Genomic DNA, 6,661 nt, shown 5'->3' on the forward strand with positions numbered 1-6,661 from the left:
CCGCACTCTTACATTTCAGCCACCAGATGGTGTCTCCCATCGCTGCGCAGAGAAGAATGAGAGAGAAGGGAGGGAGGAGGTGCTTTGGTTGCTGCCTGCTCTATCCATCTTCATAAACACAAGCAATAGTCATCCTCTGAAAACAGCAACAGAGATAAATTGAGAGGACGCTTGGTTACGGCAGGCTTCCCGGTTAGTTGGCCAGGACTGCAGGACTATCTGTTGTAAATTTATGGCTCTGTTTGTTGTTGGTGGTCTCTGTGGCTTTGGATGTGCTTGAAACAGTCTCTGGCATTCATTGGCATTCAGTCATGCATCTTCACTCAGAAAATCATCACTGAGGGCTAAGGAGTCTGTTTAAGAAAACACACATGTGAACATGCTCTAGTCTAGAAAAAAAAAAAGATTTTAATCTAATCTGATCTAGCTGGCAGGGTCTCACCTAGTGGATGGTTTTATTTTGGTTTTTGGTTTTGACATGTGCTTTCTGGAGCACTTGGGAGATTTTGGATGGAAAAATACATCTGAACCAGATGGTTCGACGTTTTTAAGGAATGCATTTATTGAGATGCAGAAAATCAAATCAAAGGAACAATGCCAATTAAATTTTGTTTTGGTTAGTAAGGTGCAGAAGACCTTCCCCTCAGTTGACCTTTACATAAAGATTAGAAAAATATTTTTAAATGGCAAATCATGTAGATTATATGAAAATCATTTATCCACAAAAAGTAAATGATTTTGATCAGTAACACCCCTCACTGATCAAATTCAGTGTTTCACAGTGAAATATAAATTTGGAGGGAAAGAGAAAAATAAAAAAAATTGGAACATTTTGGAAGGGATGCAAAAGTAGACCAGACCAACAAGTCTGCCTCTGACAATAACAAAATGAGTCTTTATCAGTGGCCTAGTCAAAGTCTAAGCAAAGCTGTAGCATGCTATTCTTTAATAGGATGCTTTGGATAGTTTTTTTTCACTTAAATAAAATTAACAACTGTTATTAGTATTTTTTAGGGTTATATTTGATGTTAAGTTTTTGATTATTGTAAATGTTTTAATCTAACAACCAAAAGTACTTACTGAGCACAAATTTTAGTGCACCCCTGTGTTTTATTAGAAAATCTACAGAAAGACGTAATCTAATTTATTTTGAACTCCCTACTGGTGTTCTCGGAAGGACAATTGGAGGCTATAAAACATTGTGATTTGTGGAGATTTAAGAAGCCAGATTTAGGACAACATAACTCTGACATGGTTTTTTTCTTTTGAGATGTGTTGAGCAACAAAGCTTAAGATCCATGGATGCAGCTCTGGTCAGGCTGAAGCTCTCCTTTGTTGGGTTCTTTCCCAGAAAAAAAATAAAAAATTACGAAATCAATAAGAGGGAATTTGCTTTGCATCCCCGTGAGAACACCTCTGATGATATCTGCCTAATACCTTTTTTAATTTAATGATTAAGTGTGTGGCGACTTCTTACGACCGATGGAGGCCTGAGTTGAGATGCTTTCTTCTACTAATAAAATTGTTTCTTAGTATTTCAAGTAGAATTGGAGTTTCCACCTCAGCCAACACTAAATCCAACATTCCTTGGAGGGGAGGATCCACAGAGAGTTGGGAGGATGATGCTCCTAAATTTTGACCCTTTTCTTTACGGCGAGACGGGAACATTGGACCTTAAGGAGTCAGATATATGAGACAATTTATAACACCTGTCCTCCTCCCACACTGTCTGAGAGCTGCATTCAAACACAACAGCTCTGAACTAATTCTGCAAATATTCACTTTCGTGCAATGCACAGATGTTGTGGCAGATGCAGGTTTCCAAACTTCAAAAAGTTTTAGAGCTAAAGGGGAAAATGTTGCTTACAATAGTGAAACGACAAGTTCGGACTACAGACCCAGTAAATAAATTGGATTATTATTGAAAAGCCCATTTATTTTAGGAACTTTGTCACTAATAGAAACACATTATAATTACACACAGTTGAAAACTTTTATTTCTGTTGATTATAATGATTTTTCACCTACATGTAATGAAAACATTTAAAATTATTACATCAGACTAATAAGAAACTATTCATAAACACAGAAATGTTAGTTTAATGAAAAGTATGTATAATAAATGCTTAAAGTTTATTATCAAAAGGTACTTTTAATCTGGGTAACAAACCTCTGAACATATATCCTAATTTATTGAATATGGACGTAATTTAGCAGGTTGATGTAGGAATTTAATGTTATCTTCACATATTCTCCAGCCTTTAATAAACTTTATTACTTTAATAAACTCATGCTTATGGTTTTGGATGACTGCACGGTTTATTTCAGATCCAGGTTCCTGAAGAACATGAATCTGAGACACTGATCAATTTTCAAACTATTTCATGAGTTTAAAAAACCCCTTTACCTCTCTGCAGAACTGTAAGGCCCTCATTAGTCATGGCAATTAATGATTTGTCAAAAATAATAATAACTTGGTCAATGTTTTTGTAATAAAATCTCCAAAAGGTAAAAAAAAAAATTCTCAGAAATGCTTGAAATTTGATTCTGGAAAAGTATAGGATTCAAAATTTGTAGGAGCCCAGCCCAAAATTATTCATACATCTAACAAATTTAGTTAAAAAGAATCTTTATTCAACAAAGGAGTTTGTTTCTGATAGGAAATAAGTTGGTTATCTCACATAATATTATAAAATAATGTCAAAGGAGGTTTTCTATCAGATTTAATTCAGGACCCTTCCTGGGTCACTCCAAAAACTTTACATTACTTCTAGTCTGAAGAAACATGTTGCCAAAATAAAGTAAAAAAAATCTTTAAATTTAACTCTGCAAAGGGTATTCTCTAGGTACTTCCCTTTTTTAAAAGACATTACTCATCAAGTTTCATACTGTGGATGTAGACAGTATCCACGGTATTCTGTGGATGTATGTTTGTGTCCATAGTGGATGCAGGGTCATGAAACCAACTTTAATAGCAAAGTTGGTGAAAAAAAAAAAATCCATGCATTGAAGCTGAGATTGATGAGCCTGTTTTTCCCCCTGGTTAAGGAGCGCATCCATCATGCAGGATACATTTAGCACGGCTGTTTCACCTTCATCCATCTCATCCTCTCTCACGTGCAGAGGAGGGTGGAGACGAGCCATGTGGGCTCATTTGCAGCCATCAGAACAGAGTGATTTGGGTGCAGGCTCGCCTCTCCTCTGACTTCTTTCCATTGGAGTGGGATTTTTTTTTTTTTTTGCAGCACAACACCAGTGGTGCCAACAGCTCCATCAGCACCACCAGATGCACTGAGACACTTTTGGGCAGCTCACTCTGCAACCATGGTAACAGGAGATTTTTACTAGTTGGCGGCAGCCAATAGCAGGGCACTTTTTGCTCACCTCCGTCCAATGACAGGACAGCCTCCAGCCCGGCCCACCTCGAACTGACACCGAAGGGGTTGTGCAAAAACGATTTCGAGATTGGCTAACGAGAACGAAGAGAGGATATGTGTGTGTGATTGTGTGTGTGAGAGAGAGATTCTGCAGTATAATCTGATGAGAGGATTCCCTCTCATTTACCTGCAACACTGTAGAGTAGGACTCATTCACAGAGAGAATCTTAAATTCAGCAGTGCAGTAACCCCGCTGCCTGTCATCTCGCTCCATCACACCTCCCCACACACACACACACGCACACACACACATGCAGGAACAGAGGCAAATCTCAGCATGTGACCAAGCAGTTTTTAGGGGAACAGAATAACAATACAATCTCTGACAGAAAGAAGAAAGCACGAACCACTGCGAGCTGTCAATAAAGTCATTTATTATTTCACACAATGGATAACATGAACAACTTCAACTGTAGTTCTTCTTAATAAGTGCTCAAGGCTGCCAGCCAACAGAAGGGTAGCAAAGAATGAGCATTTCTTTTTAAGGAAAGAGGAAATAAAATAATAAAAAAAAAGAACCTACAAGATCATGGAAGAGAAACATGACCAAAAGCATGCCAGCAGACATGGATATACATATATAATACAGGTATATATGTGCTTAAGACATATATCTGTATGCTGGCAAATGCAAATACAAAATATATGTGTATGCTTACACATACATACTGTGAGGAATATATGCATATGCATGTGCATCTAGTATTTACTCTATATGTCAAATATTTGCAGTTTTTAATATTCATACAATGTACAAAAATGCCTCATGAATTAAAAAATCCATTACAAAAAGAAACATATCAAACAATGTACAAGTCTTGGTTCAAATTCAATTGAAATTCAACTTGTCTAAAATATTTATGCATACAATCAAAATTGAGCATGCAAATAAAGAAGAGCCACTCTAGAAAAAGGTTTCAAATACACAATGTATACAAATTAAAATATGCCCGCGCTGTTAGAAGAGCTCACTTTGTGCTCTACAGAAGTACGTTTATTGGTTTTCTCAGTGCCTCGTCTGCACTCTCAGTTCGGAACAACGTTATAGCTTCGAATGGGAAACAGATGCTGGAAGGATGACAACTTTTATGACTCCATGATATGACCCCCCCACCCCCCTCCCTGCCCTCCCTCACTCCAGGTGTAAGACTCCCATCACTGCATGGGATCAGGGGAATAAGAACGCAGTTGCCAGTTTGTCTCGTCCTGCATGGTGTCCCTGTGGACTAATTGTACATTTAATGCAATATTACTGTAAGCTCAAACGCTGCTCACAAGCTTGATTTCAGTGCCTTACAAAACTATTCATACCCTTTCACATTCTATCCTGTTAAAACTGCGATTTTGTGGGGATTTTATGCGACAGAGCAACGCAAAGCAGCTCTTATTCGTGAAGCAGAAGGAAAGTGATACATGGTTTTCGAAATAGTTTCCACATAAAAGCCCTGAAAGTGCAGCACGCCTCAAGTCTGATACCCTTAAATAAAATCAGATGACCCCAGCGGCCTTTAGAAGCAAACTGCTGAGCAAAAGGATTTCATTCATCGTCAGTATGAAGCCAAACTTTCTGTACAGACCTCAGATGTTTGTTAGAAAACATTGGTGAACAAAAGTCATGAAGACCAATTCCACTTAATTCATCATATGGAAATGAAAAGACCAAAACCTACCAAGACATGACCGTCTATCTAAACCGACAGGCTGGCCAAGGAGAGCATTAACAGGGGAGCAGCTGAAGGTCCTTTGGTAACACTTGCAAGAATACACAGTTAACAAAGAAGCATTTATCAACAGGTATCTTTATCTCACCGGTATTTTCATAACGGTGAGACACGGTTGTGGCAGCATCATGATGTGGGGATGTTTTACTTCAGTAGAGGCGGGAAACATGGTAAAAGTTCAATTCCAGCAGGGCAAAGACTAAAAACAGAGTGAAAGGTAGATCCAAGCATATTCTTGTAGTAGAATGGCCTAGTCAAAGTCCAGACCTATAAATGAGCTGAGCTATATAGACCTGCAGCACAAGGTGGCTCTTCAAAATACTGCCTAACAGGGGCTGAATGCAAATGAAAGCCACAATGTCCAGATTTTTGTTTTTATAGAAAAAAGAAAAAGAAAACCATGTATCGTTTTCCTTTCATCTCACCAATATCAGCCTACAACAACATCCACTGAAGTTTGTGGTTATGAAGCGGCAAAACGTGAAAAGTTTGACCAGCTGAGCCAGACTAACAGGAGAGCATGAATCCCCACTCACAACTACATCCCCTCTGAAGTCTCCGAGTCGACTGAAAGCTCTGGACTAGGACAATACTTGTCAGTGTTAAAAGGCACCGGAGCATCGGCTGGTGGAGGAAGAGACGAAACAGACAGGACAGCGCAGACATTACCCGGGGCCTTTAACGCCACCGTCAGAGACCACCGCCCCACCGCAGCAAGGAGCCGTCGGTACACAGCCAACCTCCACCACAGACCCACACAAAGTCCTCTACCAAGGCAAGGCGAAGCACGCTAACATTAGGTTGAGAGTATTTTTGGTGTTTTCCCTTTGAGAGCTCCCCCAACACACAAAAGCCTTTTTCACGCTACAACAACGCACCTTCAAGCTGCAGGCGGAAGGAGCCAAAAGTCAGCAGAGATCCCTATTTTTGGTCCAGTGTACTGCAGTCGGGCCTCTGAGAGCTTTCACGAGGAAGTAAGGAAGATTATTATAGCATTCTTTGTAAATTAATGAGCTGGAATAATGACCGTACCAAATAGGCATGGGTCGGTACGAGATTCTGACGACACGATAACCTTCAGTTAAAAATATCAGGTTAATAACTAAAAACTTTAAGTTATGACACCACAGCATGGCCTAATTGCTTTAAAACAGAACAGTGAAGTAGTTAAAATAATATATTACTACATTTGAAATAACATTAATATTGGATTTTATAGCAAATAGTTATGATTTTCAATTTGACACATAGCTGAGACCAAAAACAAGTGGTTTAAAGGGCTTATTGTAGCTTGCCCACTGTGGTTTAAAAACATTATCATGTTAACAAGAGAGCTGGGTTGTGCTCCTGTCCACTGCATGGCTGTTTGCTTTTCACACCTGGAAAGAAAGTGCTGCTTTAACTTGTCTCGTGAGCAAAAGTGACAAAACCGTCTTCTGTCAATTGAACCATCTGGACGAAGGAAAACCTTCAGCTGTTTTTTTTTTTTTTTTTTTTTTTTTT

The 6,661-nt window shown here is 38.9% G+C and overlaps 1 protein-coding gene across 1 annotated transcript in view; it reads right to left on the reverse strand.

Annotated features, from left to right (window-relative positions):
* Positions 1–5,546: 5,546 nt before the first annotated feature.
* The window catches only part of setbp1 (SET binding protein 1), a 49,248-nt gene continuing 48,133 nt past the window's right edge, over positions 5,547–6,661 (reverse strand). Inside the window, exon 8 of the mRNA XM_016674875.1 lies at positions 5,547–6,626. The gene's annotated coding sequence lies outside the window, so the exon portion shown is untranslated. The remainder of the gene's footprint in view (positions 6,627–6,661) is intronic.

Source organism: Poecilia formosa, unplaced genomic scaffold (genome assembly GCF_000485575.1).
Source record: "Poecilia formosa unplaced genomic scaffold, Poecilia_formosa-5.1.2 Scaffold103, whole genome shotgun sequence".
Lineage (NCBI taxonomy): Eukaryota > Metazoa > Chordata > Actinopteri > Cyprinodontiformes > Poeciliidae > Poecilia > Poecilia formosa.